Source organism: Pollicipes pollicipes, unplaced genomic scaffold, assembly GCF_011947565.3.
Source record: "Pollicipes pollicipes isolate AB1234 unplaced genomic scaffold, Ppol_2.1 Scaffold_3817;HRSCAF=4475_pilon_pilon_pilon, whole genome shotgun sequence".
Classification (NCBI taxonomy): Eukaryota; Metazoa; Arthropoda; class Thecostraca; order Pollicipedomorpha; family Pollicipedidae; genus Pollicipes; species Pollicipes pollicipes.
Genome location: NW_023596381.1, coordinates 7,130 through 34,540, shown reverse-complemented (window position 1 = coordinate 34,540; position 27,411 = coordinate 7,130). Strand labels below are relative to the sequence as shown.

The 27,411-nt window shown below is 49.8% G+C and overlaps 1 pseudogene; it reads right to left on the bottom strand.

Annotated features, from left to right (window-relative positions):
- Positions 1–8,797: 8,797 nt before the first annotated feature.
- On the bottom strand, positions 8,798–27,142 carry LOC119093020 (lipase 3-like; annotated as a pseudogene).
- Positions 27,143–27,411: the final 269 nt, after the last annotated feature.

Below are 27,411 nucleotides of genomic sequence, written 5' to 3'. Positions count from 1 at the left end.
CGGTGGAGGGAGCATGTCGGCGCTTGTCTGGGCAGAGGCGGGACGAAAGGGCACCGCTGTCGCCGATTACCGCCCTGGATTATTCATCGACGCCTGTTGCTGGGCGTGTCATTAACGTCGCCAACTCACGCGCCGGTTCTCACGGCGGTGGTTGGTGAGCTGCACGACAGCGGCGGATACGCGAGCTACACTGAAGTCAGAAGTAAGGAACCGCGCCAGATATGCAAACCAAAAACGGCCGACCGACCTCTGGGGACCGGTACTACTCCATCTCGTCGTATGTGTTAGAGTGCCTGCACTGCGTGGACACGAAGGAAACTGCGGTCAGCGTGTCATAGCACGTCACAGAAGATGAACTGCAGTACCCTACGATGTTTAGCATGTGGTACCCCCCAAAAGTTGTATTCAAGTGATTTCCTGGCGCGTTTCGTCACAAAATAGCGCTACCGGGCGACGAATTGGTGCCTTATGGCTGGCTGCTCTTGCCAGGGCCTTGGTGCAGAAAGCCTGAGCCTGAGCCTGCAGCTCACAATAGCCCTTCCTCTGGCAACTCACGCCGACCCGACCCGACCCGACCCATCGCCTTTCCTCTCAACTTCTTTGATAATATGACATTGGCGAACGTTAGTAAGAGGACGCATTGTCAGGCCCTTCTCCAAGTGCCGTTTAGATATTTTTTTAAAACAGTTGAGTCTGCGTCATTCTAAAACCGGTGCCATGGAGACTGCACCAGCTTACAGTGTCTGGCAGCAGGTGGGGGGGGGGGGGGGGGGGGGGCACTAAGCCCCAAGCCACGTTTCGAGTCTCTCCTGAACAAAGATGGGCATCTATCGAGTCCTGCGGCGCCTGCAGTTGTCTGCGCAGCGCTCCACGCAAAAAACGACCTCAACATCCCACGATAGACTCTGCTGCAAGACGCCACCGCTAGCTCACCCCTCCAGATGGGACTCGGGCTGAGTTGTTTTTGCAGCGCTCAATCCCCCATAAACTGGAGCAATGCAGCAAAGCGCGAGGATGACCTTTATTTGTGTTGGCAGTTATGCCAGCAGGGGGCTGCGCGCTCCACCGAACTATCAAGCGCTGCCGTTATAACGACAGCGCCCAGTCACGTTATAAATCCACAGCGGGTGTTTGGATTGCGTGAAATTAGAAACAGAAACTATCGAATAGGAGTACGTACATATGTAGGAGTATGTACATATGACAGCTGTACGCACACATGACATAAGAAAGCCCTAGCCCCCCCCCCCCCCCCCCCTCCCGTCTCCGCATCGCCGTCGATGACTGCCGTCCCTGTGATACATTCTTTAGCATAGCAGTACCATTTGAAAACGAAGGGCGGACATGGATAGGTATTAAGGAAATTGAATAGGTATTAACTACATAGACGGGTCATAAGCAAGCTTCATTCACCACGTGGGACCGTTTCCACATGAGGCTTGCCATTGGTGGGGAGGTCTGCAGCTTCACCGTCTTGGTAGGTCCGAAAGCTGTCCGTTACGCTCCCAGCTTGGTCTGCCTCGGTTGCCGGTACTGCAGACGCGCGCTGATAGCAATATCAAAGCCAGTAAAGCAATCAAGGCGCGACATTAAATCAATAAACAAAAAAAACATTTAGACCAAACGTGCAAACACTGTGCTAGGTAAAAGCTTTTCGGTGGGGTTGATGAGCTTCAATATGGCATGCATACCCAGAAGTCTCACAGTTCTCAAGCACATAAGCACCATAAGCTCACTCGCATTTCCATAAAACACGTTATCACAGTAACGCAACATCCAGGATGTGGTCCTTCAATTGCATGCCAACACATGCTCTGGCATAGCGACAACCTGTCACATTCACCAAGTTGTGATATGCCAAAACACAACTAATATTTTGTTTGGGATCAGACGGATCGCCCACCAAATAAGCAGCATGACCTCGCGATATGAAGACCGGGGATCGATCAAACAGCCATAACCCCAGGAGTAATTCTGGTTCGAATGACCCCCAGAGATGGACAAGACGGTAGTGATGCCACCGACAGCGGGTCTTCGCCATCTGGCAGCGCGCGGCGCCCCCGGGGTCATCGCAGGAGGGCACAGACAGTGACCCGGCCTCAATAACGCACCTCATCCCGTGGTGGGCTCACCGGCCGCGGCCGACATGTGAGCGGGATGACACGCTCGTTCCGCTCGGGGCGTACCAGCCAGTGGCGAGTTGTGAGGTCGTGAGTGAGTCGTGAGGTCACAAGGTCGTGATTTGCGATGTAAGTTAGTCGTGAGGTCAGTCAGTCGTAAGGTCAGTCAGTCCTAAGGTCAGTCAGTCGTGAGGTCAGTCAGTCCTAAGTCAGTCAGTCGTGAGGTCAGTCAGTCCTAAGGTCAGTCAGTCGTGAGGTTAGTCAGTCCTAAGGTCAGTCAGTCGTGAGGTCAGTCAATCCTAAGGTCAGTCAGTCGTGAGATCAGTCAGTCCTAAGGTCAGTCAGTCGTGAGGTCAGTCAGTCGTGAGGTCAGTCAGTCGTGAGGTCATTCAGTCCTAAGGTCAGTCAGTCGTGAGGTCAGTCAGTCCTAAGGTCAGTCAGTCGTGAGGTCAGTCAGTCGTGACGTCAGTCAGTCTTGAGGTCAGTCAGTCGTGACGTCAGTCAGTCCTGAGGTCAGTCAGTCGTGAGGTCAGTCAGTCCTAAGGTCAGTCAGTCGTGAGGTTAGTTAGTCGTGAGGCCCGCCGCTTGCCGGGAAACCCCCCGCCGGCGGTGAGTCCGCCCCACGCCCCGGGCTCCCACCTGGGGTGGCCAGGAACGCAGGCACCGGGCGCTGTAACACCACCTGAAATATGCAGGCTCGCCGCTCCCAACCCATCAACAATGGATCGAGTATGGGGCGCCGGGTCCAAACGCGTGAGGCGAAACGACCCGAGAAGCATTTGTCGGCCACCGAAGAGAAAACAACGCCATCGGGTCACAGCATAAATAAACCATGCGACGGGCTGGCTGGCACCAGTGAAGACATTCGGGCCGGTCATCAATATTTGAGGGGACATCGGTAGGCGGCGGAGGGTGTTTCCGTCGCCGGGTGGAGGAGTGATGAGCGGTGCGCCGCGTCGCATTTCACCGTCACCTCTGCTCTGCACGCCCGTCGAAAACGAGACGCGAACTGCCAACAACACATAACTGATGCGGGGTAATCCCGCTCTGCTGCGCCCAGCTTTGTCTGCCAACAACTGCGCCTAGTGCGCTCCTCCACTGCAGCGCCTCTGGGTATCATTAAAAGTTTCCGCTGTCGAGGCGAATGCGACCCTAAACACCAACTGTGTGGTTTATACAGCCACTCTCTCCCTCTGATCAGCGCCAGAAAAACAGCACTCCCTCAACCTGCGAGAGCGCGCGGCTACCTACTCCACCTCCCTTGCAACCGCTCGTTGGCCTTTAGCGCGGCCGTAACTTCGTTATCCTCGCCGATATTGTTTGGTTATGTCGGCTCGGCCGCCTCACCGACACAAAATTCAGCAGTTTTTACGGCGCGCCGGCGCCAGCGCCGGCGGCGCGCCTCGGGGCCACCCGCTGCGTCAGCGCTCCTAATGCCCTGAGGCGACTGCCGCCCGTCAGAGTTATCAGCCTGATCAGGTTCGGACGCTCCCCGCCCGCGCCCGAGGCACACGCGCGCGGCCGTCGTGCGCCACGGCCGGCGCGGACGCGGCGTCTCGCCCCGCCGGGCTGCGCCTCTAAACGGATCAGTGCAATCGGCCCGGGACGTCAAGGTCAGCGGTCGCGAGGAGCCGGTCCGGTCAGGCCAGGCGAGGGCGCGGGTCACGCAAGCTCCGCAGGCGTCACGCCGCCCGAGGGGGCTCGCGACTTGGACCGTGGATGTGGATGTGCCTAGATATGTACTTGAACATATCAACGATGTGAAGGACTGTCTGGAATACAACTGGCCAGTATGAACGTTTGGCCAGTATGAACGTTTGGCCAGTATGAACGTTGGAACGGAACATTTTTCTTTCTCCTCCCGTTGACGCTAGCGATTTCGCCAACTTGACGGGCACGCCACGTTCTCAGTCTTATAAACGAACCGGAAATCAGGCCAGTTTGGTCGGAGCCTTTCAACCGGGGATTATTGCCTGAGATTCGCTGCGTTTAGCTGATAATTAGGCACGCGACACCGGCTAACAGGTTGAAGCCGGCAATTTCCACCCCACGCTTGATCGCGATACGAGCTGATAAGGCTATATTTGTGGCAGTAAATTCTTTCCTGATAGTCAGCGGATTGTTTTCTTTAAGGGCACTGTAAATGTCTGCCACAAGAGGAGAGATGTGTCAATTTAGCTTTGTAATGTTCCACCAGGTCAAGAAAAGGAAGTCATTGCTGAAGACGGGCTATCACCGTATGTTTTTGTGCCAGTTAAGCGATGCAGTCATGCTACCGCGGCTATCGAAGAGCCGCGGTGGGAATGCCACAAGATCGCCAGCAATTTGAATGGCTTCTGTAATGTCGGCCTAACAATGAGGCCGCGCTATTCTTATTTCTTTATTTATAAATTCATTTCGAATGGTTTCCACGAAATACTGCCATTTATCTTTGGCAAATTGTTAGCGTTACCTGGACAAGGCGGAGACAAGACATGGTGATGAATTAATGAGAAAATCTTGACTAACGTAAATGTGCAAAATGAAGCTCACCATATCAATAAATGGGTACAGCAGTCTTCTGCTCCAGTTAATAACACAAACGTGCGATAAACAGTCGTGAAAGTACCCAAAAGAGAGACGCTTCAACACCAAAAACCTAAAAGAGATAAAATTTCAGAATCTGAAATCAAGTTACAAAGTCAAAGAACAAAGGTGAGGGAACGCCTGCCCAATCCGTAACACGACCTTGGCATGCTTCGACTTCGTTTTCCTTCGATTTCGTTCACTGCCCCGACCGCGAATTCACAAAAAGCGGCGAGCGCAGGGATCGGAAACTTGGTTACGTGGTTCTAGGCACAGAATCAGCATGATTTGTGAACAGTTATTCCTTCCATGAATGGAGGTAGGCACAGCGTACATGGAGGTTGCCTACTCACAGCCTTAGCCCTTCGGAAAACCATGTCATGAAACATGAAGGACCACAAAACGTAGTATATTACGTTGTTTTTTGGCATGATCGCTTAAAACGCAATTCATGGAAAATACGTGTAATGAGGTGCTAGCGGTCTCGTCCAATCGCAAGAACGTGGATTCTTCACAAACTGGCATTTTATTCGTGCAAGATTAAAGAGACAGTGATGAGCAACACTGCCAAGGTCGTATTAAGGCAGCGTCCATTTCTATGTTGTTCTTTTATTGACCTGTCACCCATACACGGGTGACCACGAGTACACAACCTTGCACACTCGGCTCACAGTCCCCTGTACTCGGACCGGCATTAACAGGTGGTACGTTGCAAGGCCGCGGCATTCACTGCCAGTGAGTAAAAAAGGAGGTAAACATACACCAATTCAAACATAGCCAAAGACGTGATAAATATCAGGCTAGTGACGTTCTTGTAACTTTTGTCATTGTATAGCTATAAACGAAATTAGCGAGTGCCAAGAATGGCAGCCGGCCGGTCACAAATACAATTGCCCACGTTTCTTTGGTTGATATGCTCATATCACCAGAAATATAGTCATGTCCCAGTATGTTACATGTATGCCTGCAACGGCAACTCCCCCCCCCCCCCCTCCACACATACACAGCCACACACTGACCGCCTACGCAAGCTCGTTGACCACGGAGGATGTCGTAGTCAGTGGGCACTGTAGTGAGATTGTGACTGCATCAACAGGCATGTTGATTCAGAACATGCCCCGTGCACATTTTTTCTTGCACAGCTTTTCTCCAAGCAATACGAGCATCAGAAAAAGACACTTATGAGGGCCCGCGACGCCGGCCCCGAGGTCTAAACCGGTTCCGAGGTCTGAACCAGCCCTGGGGTCTGAACCGTCCGCGGGGTCTGAACCGGCCGCCGGGTCTGAACCGGCCGCGGGGTCTGAACCGGCCGCGGGGTCTGAACCGGTCCCGGGGAACACCGCAGCGTCAACAGATCGTGCGGCGGCCATTGGCTCGAACTACTCACTCCGTTCCTAGCGTAAGTAAAGCATTCACTTGTTTCTGGAGCTAATATATATTTCTGTTTTTAGATGTGATGGCACCATCGCCGGCGTGCGATAGACAGCTCGAAATGGAGAAGAGCATTCGGGAGATCGGATGAGTAAATTGGTTCAAGATAGAGTCTATGAATTGGCCAAGCAACTAGTTCTGATATCGTGTTTTACCATGATAAGGATGAGTGTGAAGCAGCACTTCGGCTCGAAAAAGGTGAATCAGTCCCAGAAAGACGCATTACGTTGTACTCCTGATAGCCATTTGGGAGTGTCCGAAGTCATCGGCTTTTCATATTTGTCTTCTTGAGATGTTCACTGTTGAGTTGTCAACATTAAATATTTATGTTTTGTGAGATTTGAAAAGTTAGTTCTTTTCCCCACTCTGAACTCACCGCAGCTTGATATGTTTGAGGCGTACGTGTTACGTGTTTTCAGGGTGTCCCTATTCGTCGTCACGTTTGAAGTCGTCCGCAGGGATCTCTTTCAAGCTATTCAGAAATACAAGACTGCAGATATGTGCTAGGGACCCTGGCTTTCAACATACCCAGATACTAAGCATCCAGCCTGGATTCGCTAGGAAGCAACCAGCATCTCCAAAAAGCGTACCATGACTTAGAAGCCTCGGTATTGCTAGGTGTTAACCCTACTCCTTTGCCAAGCATAGCTTTTGAGCGGTTGGAATTGCAACTTTGGGACTGTGTAGATTCGGCTAATTCTTACACCACCCACGCTACAAGTCTGATGATCGCTCGGGAATCAGGGGCTTTTCTGGAGGCAATGTGATTGAAAAAGCGGTCATACATGGTATTGTCCTTCGTTTTAAACAGCCTTACGTCAAACTTGTACTCTTAGATATACATACCAATACCTGATGCATATCTTCTGATGAAATAAAGTGCTGTTCATTATTATAGTACTGCAGGAGCACCCTCCGTGGTCGTCAAAAAAAGAAAAAATGCTGGTCGCCTTGAAAGCGTAGCTGTTTGACTTTACGCAGACATAACCTCGCCAGTCGCATTGCGCCGTGGACAAGACCACTATAGATGTGATGGACCAGACGGTTTGAAGATAAAAACCGCTCGAATAAGCCTCTCATACCTTGACATATCACTGATTTCATATAGCGCTCCAAGCATTTTTCTCACTAGAATTGCAACTGGCGCATCTCTCACGTATCGCCAATGCGACGTGATGCTTCACCTGCACCATCCGGTTCCACCGCAGATGCCGGAGCGAGGAGCCTTAGCGACTGCAAACTCATCAGCTGATCTTACTTCGATGATCCGATATAGCACCGTTTTTGACATCGGCCGTCCAATCATAGACGCTGTACCGTTCCGTAGTTGGCTAGTGATGAGCGGTTAGGAGGACTCCGTCCAATTTATCCGCAGGTGATGTCGGTGTATTGATCCAGGCGACTGGGAGGGGCAACGACGAGGAACATCTCGCCAGGAGGGAATATCGCACGAACCACCAGCTCAGCAATCACTCGTGTTCAGCTGGCATGGTGAAAGCTTCTTTTGAAAATGATTAACCCCATATATGCGAGCAGGTGCTGGTTAAACGAAAAGATCATGTTACCATTGGTATGTGGGAGAGTGAGAATGTTCGAAACTCTGACTATGAGAATGAGAATGAGACTAATGAGACTGTTTGGCGTTTAAAAGTAGTTCTCACGGTCGCGAGTAAACAGGGTTATATAAAGATGAATAGTCCCAAACACAAGGCGTACGAACAGCAGTAACGTATTCGGATATGTGCAGACCCTCTCATTACAAAACTTGAAACATCTCGAAACCGGTGTATAAAACTACACTGACGCGTCAAACGTTGTCATAATATGACAATGGTTACCCGATGCTTTCGTTTGTTCATTACCTCCAGGCGAATTTGGGGTCGATTATTTTCAGCATAGGAGATTATAATAGAGACATTTCACCATCGCCTGCCCATTGCCCGAAGCAGGGGTGTATTCTCCTATTCAGTGGGTCTTCAGCCCCCCCCCCCCCCCCGCAACTTGGGCTCCAGCCCTCCCTCTCCCACGCCTTTGGGGAGAAAGTCGGCCAAATCTGGTGAAAAATTTGCTTTTTTGGCGTATTTTAAGGGTAGGTTGGGTCATTTTTTATTCTTCAGACCTCCCCCCCCCCACACCCACCTTATTTTGTAAGACTATGCCGCTGGCCTGGAGACAACACTAAACGTAAGGCACTGGCACGATAGATAACAAGTGTTCGGCATACTTGCTGATGTAAGATGTAAGCAAACTACCCCGCGGTTTGCGCCAATTGCAGCAAAAAGTTTGGACATGCTGTTGCCAAGCTTGTGTGCAGGGAGTCTCGACCTTTACAAAGTGTATGCAACACCAGGTGCAGTCTTCCGAAGCATGGCCGTTTTCACTGCCGAACCCGAATATTTCGCCCGAGTCCCTATCCAGCCAGGGATCTCAGCTGTCTGGTCGATATCGGCTTGAAATATGCAAAGAGCAACAACAGCGCAGCCGCCTCCTCCACACCGTGTGGCGACCCCATAAACATAAAAGCTCCCTGAAACCTCGACGCCTTCACTGGCCGTAAACATGCCCCAGTGTGACCCTGGAGGAGAAGAAGGTCGCGCGCCGCCCCCGTCGCCCGTCGGCCGTTCCGCGCCTCACAGGGGCGGGCAAGGGAACCCGGCACTCACGCCGGCCGCATCGCTTACTGGAGTCGATCTCCTGGGCGTAGTGTACGAGGGTGCGCGTCGAGGCCGCCGGCCGGCGTGTGGGCGATGATGACAGGCAGCGCCGTCTGTGGGCAGAGGAGGAAACACTGATGGGAGCACCGCCGGCGGCGATGTCGCGACCGTGGCTGCTACTGCTGAGGCCAGGCCAGCGGCATAGGAACTTCTCAAAAAGCGGTTAGGTCAAACTACGGCGGCTGATTCTTTCTATGCATCATCATGGCGTGATGCCTAGGATTGCGGAATTACGTTGGTTCTATGGTCCACTTGGCCCGTCGCCTACGCCTGAGGTCAAGACATTTAAAACGATTGCACCGCAAAGAGAGACGTGTGGCATTCACCACCGTGTTGGGGTGGTAGTTAAGCGTTCATCTAAGATATCGGCTCCCAACAAAATTAGTGCGGCGTAGTTTGCAAAAGAGGGTGGGGAAGCTGAGCAGTGAAAGTTAACGAAACCTTTCCCCTGCGTACGCACCAAAAGGGTTTTCCACGGATTTGACCCACTTTCTTCTCAAACAGAATTAAGGGTAAGCGCTAGAGCCAAATCTTAGGAGGATAGAGGCCCTACACTGAATGGGCAACTATACCCCGGCATAGCACGGGATGTATATAAATATCTACGACAGATTTCACCAAGTCACAAAGTGTTGGACGTTAAAGGAATCTTTAGGTCATTTTAGGTGAAGAAAAATCCAAATCAGCCGATGCTTGCATACATATATGTATGCTATTTTACCGAAAATAGATTGAACTGAGGTGACAATTTGATACTTTAAGACCATGGGGGACCACATTCATGCGCTTAAGTACAGGTCATGTCAGGTCATTTGACCCATCCAAAATGATACACTTTCACATTGAATGATAGCTAATCGATCTCCGGTGACTAAATTTTCTGATAAACATGTTAATACCATAAATAATGCACACTCTTATCGTAATACTTGAAAGCTAAATATTTGTTCAAATGGCAAGGTGAAGCACCCAAAAACACCAAAGACACCCAAACACTATTTTCAGTTGACACTCAAGTAAACTGGGTCAATCTGGATCAAAAATGCGAACTACCGGCACGAGAAAATGCAGATTCTAGCAGAGTCTACGAAACTACTAAAATGTTGACTTTCCGGGATGTGCCGGGTCAGTGAAGACCATTATATGTCATGTGAGGTCATGTAGAGTCCACGCGCCGGCGTGGCTTCCCGCGTCACCTTCCGCCAGCTGGGGAGGATATTCTGGGCCTTCGGCGGTCAGGACAGGTCGACACCAGGCTTGTGATCGCGTGCACATGGCCATAAATGTTAATTTGAAAGGGAATTCACTTTCACGATTTGGTTTAGGCACCGTTTCTAAGTATGGCAGTGGCTCATTTAAGTCCGCAAAGGCTCCTATGCGCACAGCTCAGGTTGCAAGAGGGCGGCATCACTCGGATAGCCTTCAGAGGCCTGGAGGTCCACACCTTAAATGAAACTATTTATCTCGTGTTTTGTGAACAAATTCAAAATCTGTATACTGAATGCATATTACATACTTTTCTACCTAACAATTTAAAACTGGGGTATCACATGATATTTTGCTCTCGTGTAATCTAACCTTAGCTTCTGGAGGTATCTCCACGAATGGTTAGGTAACCTAAGGGCAAACAGTTCATTATTTCAAAAAATAGCATGTACCTACCTAAATTGGGAGTCACGACCTAAGCCAACGCTATGAGTGTTGTCGCCATATGGTGCAGCATAGTAAAGGACCATACTGTTGCTAATATTCAAACACCAAAACTTGGTGAGTGTCGGCTCAAATGGAGGCTTGATCTTAACTTATTGTCATGATTCACCTGACCTCAGATTTGTAATTAATCTTAGGCCTCTCGAAAACGCCAAACAAAAAACTGTATGTTTCATCATATATTATTTTTCTAATGAGTCAAAGCATAGCCAAGTTGACAAAACTGCGCTGATGAATATCATTTTTAGGAAGTTGGCTTTTTTGACATGGTGTAGGTCTAACCATGGACCAAATATGACAGAAGGTATCAAAAGAACTCGGCAATGGGCGTACGCATTACGTGGAGGCAATCTCCATTACCTTTTAGTAACCGCCGAAAGACCGGATGGAGCAACTCAACTTATCAATCCCCCCCCCCCCCCCCCCATTCGGCGAGGGTAATTGAACTCTGGCTCAGTTGGGAGGTAATCTGTCATGTTAGTTCACGTATTATGTCGTTTTCAGAGCAGTGAGTAGCAGGTCAGTGCGTGCTATCTCATCCCTTCCCTTCCCGTGGTCAGGTCAATATTGGCTTAATCCGTCCGGCACTTGTCAACACCCGGCTATCGCCAAGCCCTGGTCATATCCCATCGCCATCTTCGGGTAAATATTGGGTCTCGCCATCAATACGGATGTCATTACACTGCTGTCCACATCACTGATGAAGCGTGACGGGCCGCGTAGGCCGGGGTCTCTTTGTCTGTGTCTGTGTCTGTATAGTACGTCGGTGTGTGTGGTTTGCGAGTCCTCAGCTGCGACACAGCGCTATCCCTCCGCCGCCAGCTTCACTCAGCCAAGCGCGTGTGTCCGCGTCAGGTTCAGGTCGCGGAGCCTGGGACGTTTTGTACCCTTCTCAATCAGTGCTGCCGTCAATCCATCGCTTCATGAATCAGTGACGGCATCTGCTCGTTTGTCCGACCTGACCGGTTGCCTGAGAGATCTCTGACAGATTTGCACTGCATGCTCGTGTATTAAGTTATCCGAATAGCGTGCAGGGGCAATACTGTTCTCAGACCGCCTGCTAAACAGAGCCCGCTCCCGTGCCCGGAACTCAACACGATAGTTTTAATCCCGTCTAATGAACTATTTTGCCTCTGGCTTGTCTGTCCGATAGAGCCGCAGCAAGATCGTTTAGTGTCACACCACAGCGCAGAACCGGGCTACGGACAGAGCAGGCGCTCCCTCCTCCATCACCTGCCTGCTGGGCGCCGCTTGTGTGAGCGGGCCAAATGGCTCACCGCTTCTGGGGCTCGAAAGCCAGGGCCAATGGACGGCGTTGAGCTTATCCCAACAGCCGCAGGTAAGATACTCCGCTCTGCTTCAGAGCCATTGATCTCGATTCTGGCCTACAGCGCAGCAAGACCAAGCGCTCCGACTCCGGGTTAGAGCATGACCTTTGACTCCGGGTTAGAGCGTGCACCTTTGACTTCGGGTTAGAGCGTGCACCTTTGACTTCGGGTTAGAGCGTGCACCTCTGCGTGGATTCTGATATCAGCTTCTGGAAGCTGTTTCCCGATGTGGGAACAAAGTTCGGTGGAAGGAGCCTGCATCGTGACTTCGCATATACGCAAGACGCAGGCATGTAACAGGATTCTTCAAGGCACAGTGGCCTTGAGCTAATGCTTAGCTAAGTATAGACAGTGGTAATAGCGCAGGGACACATGATGTGTTGTGTCAAAAACATATCAGTGCTGACTGGCTATAAACATATGTTTTCATCACGCCTGAGTTTGCGTTGGCTGATTGATGGTCTCCGGTCAACAACCTGGTCTCTCCAGAGTTGTTAGTTGTCGAGCAACGCTCCAAGCGCATGTGAGCGCCCGTGCCCCGTTAATGCCCGATTCGTACACTGAGATACTAAAGCATGTCACGCACACTTGGCTGGGTATGGACTCCATATATTTGCCCTCTGGCATTATCAGAGGAGTTGATTCTATATTTTGCATTCAGTCGTGTTAGATGTAGAGAGGACTCACACGTCACACAGAATCAAGCACAAGTATGGACCCTGCCTTAACGTGATACGCATACCATCACGACTTGTCTTGACCAACTTCCCATCCAGGGAACGCGTGATGAAGACGTCAAAATATGAATAAGGCGCAAGTATAAATAAAGTAACTCTGTAACTCGTTTGCTTGGTTGACTTGTGACGAAATAATAAGCCCAATCACGCCCAGGAGTCAACGCCAGTTGGCTTTTTCGTCGATAATGGACACAGACGAACGGCAAGCGAATCCCGCGGAACGTAATTCCCGAGTGGTTAGCGCCTTCGACTTCCACGCGGGAGGTTCGGGTTCGAACCCCGGTTGCACCATGACCCCTGAGCGCTAATACACCCTCTGCAGCCGTTTGCGCTCCATGAAAGTTTACACTATGACATGCTTGGCGTTCCGTAAAAAAATAATCCCGGGCAGACTTTGCTATAAGCGAAAGCACTGGGGAGAAAGTCATGACTAAAGCTAAGAACGAAGGTGAACACAAACGGAAGCAATGGGTGACTATTGGCACAGCTACAGACCGTGTCGGTGTCTTCAGGTTACACCGCGTTACACCGCGTTTACCTTGAACTCTTTAAAAACGTGGAAATTTCACTGAGAACGACGTGACATTACAGTCACACATGGACCGTTACGGATCCCACAAACCCGGGACCGACACGCTCGGTCAAAGTGCCAAAGCTTGACATCAGGCGACCTCCGCCCGGTACTCACTTCGTTCAGCTGCGAGGGGTCGTAGCCGCAGAGCAGGAAGAGGATGTCGTCGCAGATGAACTGCGTGGATTCGGTCGGCTCGCAGACGAGCTCGGCGAACAGCGTCATCAGCGCGTCGCTCGGCATAAACTCGTCATAGCCGATCCATTCGGCCAGTTTCTGCCGGCGGCACGCGACAGTTACCAGAGCGGGGTCGCCGGGCTCGCGGGTGGACACGGGCGGCGGCGGCAGGCTGTCACAGACGGTCAAGGGCGCCCACGGACGCGTAATGTTGATCTCTCGCTTAGCCGCGTCAGTCTTTAAAACGGTGCAATGCGTCAGAACACATGGCTGCTTTTGTGGCGCAGTTCGTGGCGCTGCAGCGCCTCGCGCACATTTCGCCGACAGGTGGATGTTCGGGTCCGATGGGTTTGAGAACAGCTTTAGTCAATCAAATTATGTTCGCATGTAATCTCTTCGAATCCCGTAAAAGCAATCCATCTGAAGACGGTGCCCCGGGCGGGTGCGCTGGGTACGACAACATTGGTTCTTCGGCTCAGAGGCCGGATAATTCTGGAAAACCGGCACTCCGCTTTAAATCACAAGATGACGCAAACCCGACAAAGACACGCAGTGATGAAACTCTGACTGGAAGGCGCAATTTATACAATTCAAGAGGCATTGGCGACCGTTGTACACCTACAGAGCAATAACTATCGGATCAACAGATTCTGGACTGGGGTTTTAGCATTGTCAGTTCATTCCAGCAGCTCGAGTGCCTGTGCGATACGCAAAGATAGAGAGAATGTAAAGAAAGCTGACTTTACGGAAACACAGCACTTCGCTGGACATTCAAGTCATCTTGGGGGTAACCAACCACATCTACGGACCATGCCGCCGTCACCGACCTTCCCTGCCTTTATCTGCTAAGATATTTCATATGTCATATGGAGCCACCCATAAATTACGTTGCAGATTTTTTCCAATTTCCATCCCCCTACCTCCCTGGTATAGCACCGTTCCGCTGAGTGAGAGAAGCGTACGTTCGCCCAACGGCCACGTCTGTTTGTCCTAATTAAACTAGAGGTACGAATCAAAAACGTGCGTGCTGCTTGTCATGAGAGGAAACCAACGGTATCCGGCCCTAGGTTTTAAAACATTTAAGAAAAACTAACATGATAATTGGCAACTACGTTCTTTACGCCGCCCGGCTTCCTCCCCTTGTTTCTTTAGGTTGCGTTCTATAAAAAACATCTCTCCTTCTCTGTGCATAAGGTAATATATATGTATATAGATATATATATATATATATATATATATATATATATATGTATATATATATGTATATATATATATATATACATGTGTGTGTGTGTGTGTGTGTGTGTGTGTGTGTGTGTGTGTGTGTGTGTGTGTGTGTGTGTGTGTGTGTGTGTGTGTGTGTGTGTGTGTGTGTGTGTGTGTGTGTGTGTCGATGTGTGTGTCTGTGTGTGTCTGTGTTTCTGTATGTGTGCGTGTGCGTGTGCTTGTGCGTGTGCGTGCGGACAGCCTCTATGCAAAATCCGCCTCCAGCGTAACCAGACCCATTTTCCAGCTCCCCGCCGTGCCACCACGGCCACCACTACCTGGTCGCGGCGCGCGACTCACCTCTATCTGGTTGGCGAACGGCGCGAAGTACCGGATGACGGACGAGGTGTGGTCGAGCCGGGCCACGGGCCCCACGCCCTGCATCAGCCGCACCTTGTCGTTGTACTCGGGGTGGTTATACATCATCACCCAGAACATGGTGGTGCCTGTGGCCAGACGGTCGAAGAATGGCTCAGGTCAACCAAAGGCCAATGACATACTCGGAGAACAGTTCAGGCTAGTCGGCGACCAAGGAGATGCTCGGAGAACAGCGCAGGTTAGTCGGCGACCAATGAGATGCTCAGAGAACGGCACAGGTCAGTCCTTAGCCAATGAGATGTTCAGAGAACGGCACGGGTCAGTCGGCGACCAAGGAGATGCTCGGAGAACAGCGCAGGTCAGTCGGTGGCCAATGAGATGCTCGGCAGTTGACAAACTGGTGGGCTTAAAAGAAGCAGCAAAAGAAGCAACGATTGGTGCGTGAGCACGTTAAAATGCTACAAAATGTCACCGATTGGGGTGAACGATCGTTAATGTGATGTCGGGTGCGATGTAAGGCTAAAACACTGGCACACCTGCACGGAACACCTCAATTCAAGTTGAGCGTCATCGAAACAGAAGAGCTGGTGGGAAATCTCACGGGAATGTGTTAATAATGCACTGATATCGGAATAATTCAGCGTGGGCTCTATTGTCCGGATAGTTTTATCATCCGCCGAACGCAGCGTGTTTTGGGAAGTATTATAGATGCTGAATGTAAAATTACGATGTGTCCGGTGCAGTTGGGGTAGACTTGTACTTACCCATGGAATGTCCAACGTAATACAAATCTTTCTGACCCGTCGTTTCCAGAATGAAGTCGATCATGGCCGGTACGTCATACATACCCATCTGGTCCCACCTGGAAGAGCGGGAATTGACGTTAAACAGTAAACTACTGACTATGGATCAGCGAAGGCAAACTGCGTGTTACCCAGAATGCGTTTCGAACCACAGTGACGAATCTGGAATGGAATGGGGGGACGCGTCCCCCTCTATCTCCGGATAGCAGGGAACAGTCCCCCTATCTCAGCAACCTTCTGACAGGAAAAAAAATGCATTCTTTGTAAGCATTTTCACTCATGGGGACCAATTTTCCACCATAATAAAGTTCCATTACATTTACCATGCTCTGTTTATCGTAAGAAAGAACAGAATTAAAGTGCTGCCAACGATTTTGCACGTTTTTTGCGCGTGGGTCATTATTCGAGTGTGCTGTAGCCCAAAAATTACCAACATCATGACCGGCATCACTTTGGTGTTGCGGTAATATTTTACGTAGTGAAAAGTTTTATATTGTTTTGCTTGCATACTGCATTGTCTTTTTATATCTTTTATATGTTTTAGTACCTACTTACCAATGAATGAAAAATATAATCTAGCGTCTGGAAGGGTTCTTGGGGCACAAAGTAGGGAAATTGTTTATAATGTGCATCAACATTTTGTCCAAGACCGGGACATGAAGTTGAAGGCGGGAGACGACGACGCCGTCCGGGAGAGCCCATTATTAAGAACAGCAGCTGTAACGGGCGTTGGGAAGACTACAGTCTGCCGCATACAACGTGAAGCCCAGAATGGTGCCAGACTGAAGTCGCCAAGCCGATCCCGACCAGCTGCAGCAAGACCAAGGGTGGATCTAGATCCGTTCGATGTTTGCGCGATGAGGAGAATGGTACACCAAATGTACATCGACGGAAAACATGTTACTCTGGACACCATCACGGATGCTCTTCACGAACAGCTGGGCGTCACCATGTCTAGATCCACCGCTAGAAAACACCTACTCGCGAATGGATTTAAGTACCGAAGGATCGACAAGCGCAAGATCCTGGTCGAAAAACCTCATATTGCAGCAACAGGATGCCAGTTCTTGCGGGAGTTGAAGAGGCTGCGTAAAGAAATTCCCGATAGCAAAATCATTTATACCGACGAGACATGGTACAATCAGTACGATATGGAGGACTTGGCGTGGCTGGACGGTAGTAAAATCAACGGACGGAAGAACACCATTGGAAAAGGAAAACGCTTTACCATTGTCCATGTCGGCTCTTCAGAAGGATTTATGTCGAGCGCACTTTTCCACCTCAGGGCCGATGGTAAGAACGCCGACTACCATACGTCGATGAACGCCGACTGCCACGAGAAGTGGTTCACCGAGTGCCTGCTTCCGAACGTGCCAGAGCACTCTGTGATCATCATAGATAATGCCTCATATCATTCCCGTTTGTGCCAAAAACTGCCAACTTCTAGCTGGCGTAAAGCGGAAATCCAGGAGTGGTTGCAGCAGGTGGGTGTGACCATCGACGAAGACATGCGGAAGGTGTAGCTGCTGGAGCTAGTCAAGTCCCAGAACCGGAAAAAGGAATATTTTCTTGACAACCTTGTTAGAGAGCGTAGTCATCGGATCGTTCGCCTGTCGCCGTATCACTGCGACTTGAACCTGATAGAGTTAGTGTGGGCACAGGTGAAGCGCGTGATAAGACGGGGGAACTTGACGGGGCGGATAGAGGAGGTGGAACGGTTGGTGGAGGCAGGTGTCGCAGCTGTCTCTCCAGAGGACTGGAGTAAGTGCTGTGAGCACGTCAAAAGGCTGGAGCAGCAGTACTGGACGAATGACAGCTGCTAGAAGATCTCCCACCGGTTGTCGTAACAATCGATGATAGCAGCGACTCCGGCACCGGCTCCGGCAGTGACAACGATGAATGAGAACAGTATGACAGATCGATCATGAGAAGTGTTTCCGTTTCGTTCTTTTCAACTGACTTCGTAGCGTTTACGTGGATGTGGCATGTAGTTATGTGTGGGGTGTTTGAGCTGGATGCATCGTACGTATATCTGCAGCTGAATGTTCAGCGTTTTGTTAAATACCTTCAATAAAACTGAGCGAATCAATGTTTTGTGTTTGGGATTTTCCCATGTTATTCATGAAACAGCACCAGTTTGGAGCAATTACCGAATGAAAGTATAGCATAACTTGCTTCAAAGGTAGGCAATGAATTTAGAACGTAAAAATAATTGCCAACGAAAAAAACCCCAGTGCCAAAAATATGCACACATATATATATATATATATATATATATATATATATATATATATATATATATATATATATACATATATATATATATATATCGACCAACCATATGAACATGAAGTTGCTGCAAGCAATGCAAACATCCAAAACTGCTATTGCTTCGAGAGATCCGCAGTGCTGTCCTGCAGGCCTTCCGACCCATTTTGTTGAGTTTGAAAAAATTTCAGCGTGATGCTCGTGACGAATTGATTGACCAGCTTTAATTCCGTTCTTTCTTACGATAAACAGAGCATAGCATCGAATCGCTAGGTATACAATGCTGCTGATACCTATCTAAATGGCTAGAGAGCAGCACGCACAGGATTGTCTGAGTTTTTTCATGTCTTCAGTCGAGTGCCTATGTCTAAGCCGCAAGCAGGTAACTGCATCACCAAGTGCCTGGAAATCAATACGGATCATTTTTTTAAAGGTGAACACCGATGATTGTGTATGCCTTGCACTGTGCTTCAGAGAGCAAATGTTGTTCTTGTACGATCTGATTCAAAAGCGCTCAAAAGTTGTCACGTGTTTAACGCCCTATTGGGATGCAGTAAGACACGACCTTGCAATTTGTGCTTCGTTTCTTCTGTTCATTTGACACCTGGGAGCGTTGTTGGATATGTAGGTACTTTGCATGGCAGTTCCATGATAACATGTGGTGTTGACCAATGCACGCCGAAATCGAAGATTCTACGGCGATTAGTTTTTATGAAGCTTACAGTTCCAGTCACAGGTCGTAATAACGAATCTGACAGGTATATTATCAGATCATCATTAGCAAGATGGACATTTCGTCACATAAACAGTTTGAGCAGCTTTGGGTGAGAAAACTTTTACTTAAAATGACGATAGAGTCCAACCCTGACACGGCCAGAACAAACCAGGATATCTGTCTTCCTCAGGGCTTTTCAAGACTGGCGAAAAATGGTAACTGCGGCGCACGAACTTTTTGAAACCGTCGCCTTTATCTATTGTGCACCTGGCGTGCAAGTCCCACTGGGTTAAATCACTTGCTGATCGAGGTGAAGAATCATATTTGAGATGAAGCTAAAAGAATGAAATCAACATATCTTGTTTAGACAAGAACAGATTTTGGGGACATGTTTAGAAGTGTTCTGTGGTGTTTTACACGCATACGTCATGCTTATAATAATCCTAATATTCTCAAAAAAACTCGTTTATTGTGTTGTCTCAATTCGACCCTGGTCAGAATATCATGACCTGGGATAACTTATATATTGGTCAAATTAAAACTGAATGTGCTGAACTCGACTCGAATGACGCATTCTTTTCTCTGACATTCAATCTTTTTTTGTGCGATTATCAGAAAATGGGATCCCGTCCAGCCATCTAAGCGAAGCATTTTGAGGACTTTAAAGATGCTGTAGGGCTAAACGAAAATTCGCATCAGGTACGGGATCTAACCTCGTTTGATATCTGGTGAGCCTGACTGGCGTAATGTCCCAAATCACATTTTTGTTCAAACTGGCGCCAAACTACCTTTCCCCGTATCGCTCTCAAGTCTCGTGTTAGTGGCATTTGGTCTGCGGAGATGCCGCGCTAAACTGGACACCGGCTCGGGTTGAGGAATTTGCATTTCATATCGATGAACATGAGGACTGGTTTCAGACATAAACGCGAACAGGTCTGGATTTGTGTGGCAGGTAATCGCGGGGAATGATGCGTTCATCTCGCCGCTCAGGTCCAGCGGTATTGTTGAATGATTCCTGGTATTTCTTTTCCTGCCATAACGTTGATTCCCAGGTGGCATTCGAAAACAGGAGGCGCTCTTTAAAACAATCCCGTGGCTTAACAGCCAGCCGATCGTTGCGACATTGATCGATATGCCGCAATGCTTCAACCTTTGCTGGTACATATTCAAGTGGTGTGTTTGAACCAGTGAAGCGTCCGCAAACGACCTGAACTGGCAAACTGTTTATTCAAACATATGTAAAAATATTTGCCACATTTGGCGCAAGATTTGTGGACAAGCGTTTTGTGATTGGTTCATTGCAATGAATTGCTTTGGTCGCAAGCCAGCAGCCACCCATCAGGAAGACAGTCAGTTAAACTAGCTGATGATTCTGCAGAGGCATGTTTTCAGGATACAGTTAACGAATGGCCGTTAAACGGTTCAATATTTGTTTGTCTGAAAATATGTTCTGTTTTTTCGTTGTTGTACAGAGTGGAACAAAAACGGCTGGATAAGTAAACACTGGCTGAATAAGCAAGAGCAGACTTAAGCGTTCTGTCTCAGAGTTGTTGAGCCGTGTCTTCTGTATCATTGCTTGTCATACACATTCGTAAGATGTTCTTTGTCTTTCAATGTCCGGAAATTCCTTTCAAACTCCTGACAGTCTCTCAGAATATGTCATTCCGTGAAAATTGTGCGAATAATTGCGTAACAAATAAAAAAGCTTGCAAAGTTTTGTTTTGGCACCAGTCTTTCCCAAAACTACAAAGGGTTTTTCCGCGTATTATCCCACTTGGCCCGACCTGGGGCAATGACTTGACCTGCAGTGAGGTTTTGAAGTAATGCAAGTGTGCCAAATGATCAGGGAAAACGTACTGAAAATTTTGACGCTCCGTTTCTGTTTCCACTATGCTCAAAAGCTTTAGGGGATAATAAAGGTCGCTCCCCAGTTGGGTAATGGTTGGAAGTACGTACATACTTACATGGCGGCAATAACTTTCGTTGTAATTTCTTTGCTTCGTAATATTTCTTTTAACTAGGCTTCCTTTTCCATCTCCAAGATGTCCCATTTCATTTGTTTCTTCCCTGTTTTCAAGCGTTATGATTTTGATCCCTGGCTATGCAGAATCTGCGGATACCAACCCTAGGAAGTCACCCAGGGGCAGCGCTACCAGGAGCACTGGAGACAGCCACCTCTTTGTCGTTTGCCAAGGGGAGCTTTATTTTAAATCCCCTTGAAATGTAAGGAGCCTCTATCATGGCAACAGGAGGTGGCAGATGACCGGGACCTACACTGTGTGTCCGAATGGTCTAGATGGTTATATCCACTGTGCTGGAAAGAAACCTCGAAACTGTAGTAAGACCTTCAAATCCATGGTACAGCACAAGGCACAGGATGTATTTGCATAGTAATGATCCTTTGTAGAACGTCACTTACGAAACGCGTGGCCTCTCATCCATTTTTACACAAATATCGTAGCGAGTGTTGTTTTATCTAGTCCCCCTATCCCAAATTGATGGCACCACCCCTGTCTTCAGTCACCAGGACCAATGCTAGTGAACTTACACCATACCTATTACTACGGCATGAGAAAACGAATGAAAAAGGATATGTCCTCTGTGCCCAACGTTTCAGGGAATGTATCTTACTGCTTCCAGGTAAGCGAAAGGCGATGAAAACAAACAAGGAAAATGTCCGAGGGTGATGAAAATAAAGTCATGATCCGGAACGACGGGACCAGCAGTCACAAAACCTCCGACTTTCGATGCGCCATAGTCGATCCTTTTCCGTTTTGAATATGTTACCTAGGGTACGGTTAAGTCTAACCGCCGTGCATGATGAATACGATGGCCTTGTGTTAACTCCAATGTCATTACATGGAGCCCGCATGATATTTCAATTTGCACACAACTTCATGTATCCAACGTCGTGAACATAGCCGGCAGAGCGAGAGTTTCATCGTACTATGTGCCCAAATAACAAGTGTATTAGCTGTCAGCTGCGAAACATTGTAACCTAGGGCCAGGACAAGCCATAAAATCTAAAGAATTAAAAATTTGCATTTGCCGGCAGTCCAGTGGGTCATCCCTCACAGCCGCGAAATTGTATGTGATGTGCCATGAATGAAAACTTTGCTGCTGGAGAATGTCACGGCTTTCAGCCAGGTCAAAGGTCATGAAGATGAGGCGAACAAAGTGTCATTCACCGGCAACTGAACGTTCTAAGCCTTCTGGCCCAGCTTCAGGAACAGGTCTCCTCGTGGTCTCTTCGTCGCTGTAGTTATAGTTGTGGCACATCGAGCGTTGAACGCTTCGTGGCAGTCGGTAGTCGGAGCAAAAGGAATGGAGTTGTCAAAAAGCAAAACAAAACACACACTAACGTTACTTTTGACCCTAATGCGTAATGGTTTAACGTAATGTTTTTCGTGCTTTTTCATGGTTATCTTAGATCTTGCCTCACCACGGCGCTGTTATCAGAGCAAACATTCGTATAATCGGTCACCTCGCTTCATATATGACGAGCGTTTAGGGACAGCTGGCCATGCACATGGGTTAGAAGCGGTGAGCACTCGCAAACAAAAAGGGGCTTAACGGCTTGTTTTTCATTACCTTTGATCTCACCTAACGTCACCACGGCATCAATATTCAAAAGAAACCAAATTAATCTGACCTGTAATCGCGATGTCTGTTTTTAATTTTACAGTGCGGCATAATGTCACGTGGGTCGCACAACAGCATGCAGTGGGTCACGGCGCTTCCCGGAGCATGGCAAAGGGCGGCTGATTCAAACGGATACCTCTGTTTGATGACTCTCATGCTACTCGTACGATATTGCCGCTTTGAGCCGAGACACATCATTTCGCCACAACGCAGAAAAGTACTTATGCTAACAGTGGAAAGCTATGTAAAATGCTGTGAATTCGAACACAAATTTGAAAATAACGGCACGGGTAGATTTGAATCAAGACCAAAGCTCTACGCCGCTGCCTCCAAGAACGTTCTACTTGGCACCGCGTATCATTTACTGTGAGACAATCACTTCACCCTGCATTTGCTCCCCAGTCCCGGGGCCGTCTCCTGCATTATTGCATGCTGCGACAAGAAATGCTCCTTCAGTTTTTGCCTGTACCGCCGCTACCGAGAGCTGCTGGCTGCTCCCCTCCCCCTGTCATTCTCCGTGTTTGCCTTCAGTCCCCGCATTCCACTGACAGTGTTGGTCATCACTGCACGCCAGCTCGCGTGTGGAGCCTGGCAAAACAGCGTGGCATGCGGCATACTCCCTCCCCTCCCCTCACCCCTCCCCCTCCCCGTCCTCTGCCCTCGAGAACTCTCGTGCGTGTAACCACCGAGCTGTCGGGGCGAGAAAGGGGAGGGGGGGGGGGGGGAAGAACGCCGCGTAACCGGTGTGGCCGCGACCAAGGGCGGATCGAGAACGCGGCCTGGGGGGGGAGCAACCCCCCAACTTTGAAAGTGCTGGAGTCTAAAAACGTCTCCTGATTTTTACAAACTCGTATTTTGCCTCCTTTTAGCTAAGGAGTTCTTGAAAACAGCATTTCCTCTGCAACAGCTGTTTGGCATCTCTCCAATGCCCATAAATATAATCAAACGACATTTGTTGCCCGACTTTAGCCACCTGGGGGGGGGGAGGGGGGAGGACAGGGCTAGAGCCTCTCGCCCCTCCCCTCCCCCCATGTATCCACGCCTGGCGACGATCGCATAACTTTCATCGAAATGCGCAAGGTTTAACACTGAAAAACTCTTTCCGGGAGATTTCCAAAGCAGCTTCCATTTAAGACTGCATGGTTTGGTAAGCATTTTTAGAATTTCTCCATCAGGGAGTTCCGTTCCTGTGCTTTACATCGCACTATGTCTAGTCATCGGGTTCATTGAGAAACGCTCGTCACGACATCTGCGCCACACCAGACTGCTCCCAAGCAGGCACGTGGCGTGCGGTATCCGAGCTTGCTCACGTGAACTTCCAGAAGTCCGGCTCGTCGGCGGTCATGTTGACGTGCTGCCGGGAGTAGGTGTTGCCCCGCGCGTTACCCAGCCACACGTCGTAGCCGCGGTCCGCCAGCATGTAGGCTGCGGGAGGAGGCACGGGTGACACCGCCATCGCCACGGCGAGGGCTGGCGAGGGCCGCCGAGCGGGGCTCCGGGGACGCGCAAGAAATCTCATCAGTGCCCGCTTTTGGTTCCAGCATTTCTGGCGAATTGTTCCAGCAGTGGCAGGAACGCAGTGCGCATAGCCAAGCGGACACAGCTTCAAACGGCACACTGATGAGACATTTACGGCACATATCTAGACGGCACATAACGGCACATATTTAGAACGTGCTCCAAAGCTTCGGCCTTTGGCTGCCGCTCTCCGTGACTGTACCTAGTGCCCTGTCGGGCGGCTGCATGATCCAGTCGGAGCTGGCCGACAGCAGGCCGTGCTGAAGGTGGGCGACAGGCCGCGGCCCGGCGCCCGGCCCCGCCCGGCCGTACGGGATTCGGTGGATGGTGATGATGTAGCCGTCGCCGGTAGTGATGTCGTGCTCTTCGGCTGGGTAGCCGTTCTCGCGAATCAGCTCCAGCTGGTGGTGGAAGGGGGAGGGGGAGGAACGACAAAGTTGGGTCAGGTCACTTACGTATTTTGCGATTCGCTCCTTTCGTGTTTCGCCGGGTAAATTCCCGAGCGGGAAGGCTCCAGCCAGTGCTCCAGTTGGACACTTGACACGTGACCGCAGGGTGACAGGTTCGAACCTTTCGACCTGGCGTGTCCCGGTGTCATCCGTAACAGTGAACGTGACTGACTGCGACGCCAGTGGCCACAGCAGTTGCATGTCCCAACATATTACTCGCGACATTAAACAAATACCGTGGCGGCCAGTACCGAAAATAAATGGAAATGCGGACCATTTAATCAGCTGACTTTATGCCACCGGTTCTGGTCAGCCGTCAGCACATGTCCAATTCATCCACCTAGTTTCTCATCGAGTGCAAAAATGCGCGTCATTTGAGGCATCCAGATAAATTGCATGGACGCTCGGGTCATGGTGCCAAAGATGCGAAGTGGCAAAGATAAGTGGCACCAACTCTTATCAAGATCACAAGACCCTCCCGCGGTTCTGTATGGCTAAAACACCGGAAACCAGGTAAACGGGAAGAGCACTCATTAAGAGGCTGCTTTGAAGGACAGGTTGCATTTCCCACATGGCGCGCTTTGCTTGCCGATCTCGCTGCCTTCATAGCGTTCAGTCACCAGAGTAAGCCATGCAAACCTCATTCAAAGCACAAGAGCAGACCAGCCGAGCCATCGCCCACGAGCTTCAACTCGCGACCAAGAGGGGGAGAGGTGAACTCTCCTTCCCCTTTTGGAAGCAGACCCCGAACGATGCCAGGTAGACTCACCAGCACCTGAGACGTGATGGATCGGAAACTGGAGGTAATGACTTTTAAGTTTGGGAAAATGATTGTTTGCGACAGATGGCATTACAGCACATTTTCTTCCCAATGATTTCTGCGTATGTGTTATGTGCACGCGCCGGAGGAGCACAACTATATCAGATTAAGTGGTTTGCCATTGGCCTGACACAACCCTGGCCTTGATCCGATTTTGCATGAAGCGCGCTCTTTTGTTTGTCGCCGGTTGCAGAACTCTACGACTGATATCGCGTACGATGGGGAGCCACGAAATCCTTTAAAAAATTCCGCACGTTTGTAAGGTATTTGGCGCCATCTGACATAACCCGTCATGAGATAAAAGCCAGTTTGATGATTTCTGGGTGACTGATCGAGGTTGTTGTTTGCTGTCGATTGTTGTCTAAATTTTTCGATTCAACGATAAGATATTGAGATCCTGCGGGTGCTGTTATCCCCATCTCCAGGCGGCCGTGGCTGGCATAACGCCCAGGCGGTGTCTGGTTGGTCATGCCGTGCTGCGAAATTGGAAAGCTCGCGCCAGCACGGGCTGGCCGCTCCCACGCAGCGGAACAGCGCGGCGGACGTCTGGCAACGTCAGGTGGCAGGATGGGCAGTCCCACACTGATAACCCTTCAGTGCTGCCTACCGGACGTCTGTCACTGGCTGCAGGGGTGGCGAATGTCGCCAGTACCCTCAGGAGTGGGCCACCTGGCGCACAGGCCGGCTGTGGGAGCAGCCGCACGTGGTGGCGAGCATTGGGCGGCGCAGTGCCATTGCCGCGCCATGACCTAGCGGGCATTCGCGGCGTTTACATAACGCGTGTGGCAAGGCTGCATTAAAATCCTAAATCCTTATTAAAATTCTGAATCGTGATGAAAATGATGCATTTGCTGGGCGGAATCCATCATTTAAGAGTTATATGGTGGCTTAAACAAAGGCGTTGTCAGATAATATGACAAAACCTGTTCGTCTTTTACAGTCTGGTGTCTTTGCAATGACCGACTGTCCAGTACATCAGCATTATGATGCATATGTCTAAGAAAACGTGACAAGGGTGGAGTCAGGTATCGCGGAGAGCCAAGCTATCCATGAGTTTAACTCCGGTGACTGACTTGGGCACATTGGCATGCAGTACCTCCACGGGAATCTCGAGCAGATCTCAAGCTGACTCTGCAATGAAGTATTCCTACAACCGTCACCAACAAGACAACGGGCTGACGGATTCTGACAACCTTTGCAACAGTTTCAACGTTAGGCTGTAATCGTCACACCACCGGGTCACACCACTCATTGAATGAAATGAGACCCAGTAGCTTGCGCTGTCCCCCTCTTACCGCACCCGAGTCCGGTATTGAAGCTTTGAAGTGGATTAATTATGGCAACGATATCATGTCCGACCGTGTTCAGTTTTTCACTTGCCGTCTTCTTATCAGCAATTTGGATTGGTTGCGGACACGAAAACAGCCCCATTACATCGGATGACATTTTATGCCGGTGTTTAAAGCCCATTTTCGCGTCATTTATCTCGTAGATCTACCAAACATACATTAATAAATTTCAGTACCTTATTTTTACTCTCTGGGTGCGCCGTTAACACTTCTGATTTTGTTTAGATGCCAGAGGGAGCCCACACCCCAGCACTCAGTTTGGGTTTCAGTTCATAACAGAACCGACCGAGGAGATTTGTAGGCTTCAGTGGGTCATATTGACCTCCTCCACAAAAAGTTCAAGAGAAGTTCGCCGCATCGCAATATGACTAGCGATGTTCTACAGATCCCGCCGCGGTGCATTCAGAACAGTACCATCAAACGATCCATGCCCAACGAGGGCTGGGGTACTTACCCCATCAGTGAGAGTATTCATTGCACAGTGCACGAAGGCCACGTACCGTTGTTTTGCCAATGTCCCCCTTGACCGAGCGGCCGAGGCTGGTTTGGCCGCCGCCGCGGAGGTTCAGCACGGAGGCCGCGGCGACGGCCACCGACAGACACAGGGCCAGCGGCCAGACCGACATGACTGTTGAACTTTCGCTCTGCAACACCACCACAGACAGAGGGTGAACTGGTGCTGACTGGACCCTCGCGTCACCGATAACACCACCGCAGACATAGGGTGAGCTGGTGCTGACTGGACCCCCGCGTCACCGATAACACCACCGCAGACATAGGGTGGGCTGGTGCTGACTGGACCCCCGCGTCACCGATAACACCACCACAGACAGAGGGTGAGCTGGTGCTGACTGGACCCTCGCGTCACCGATGACACCACCACAGGCAGAGGGTGAGCTGGTGCTAACTG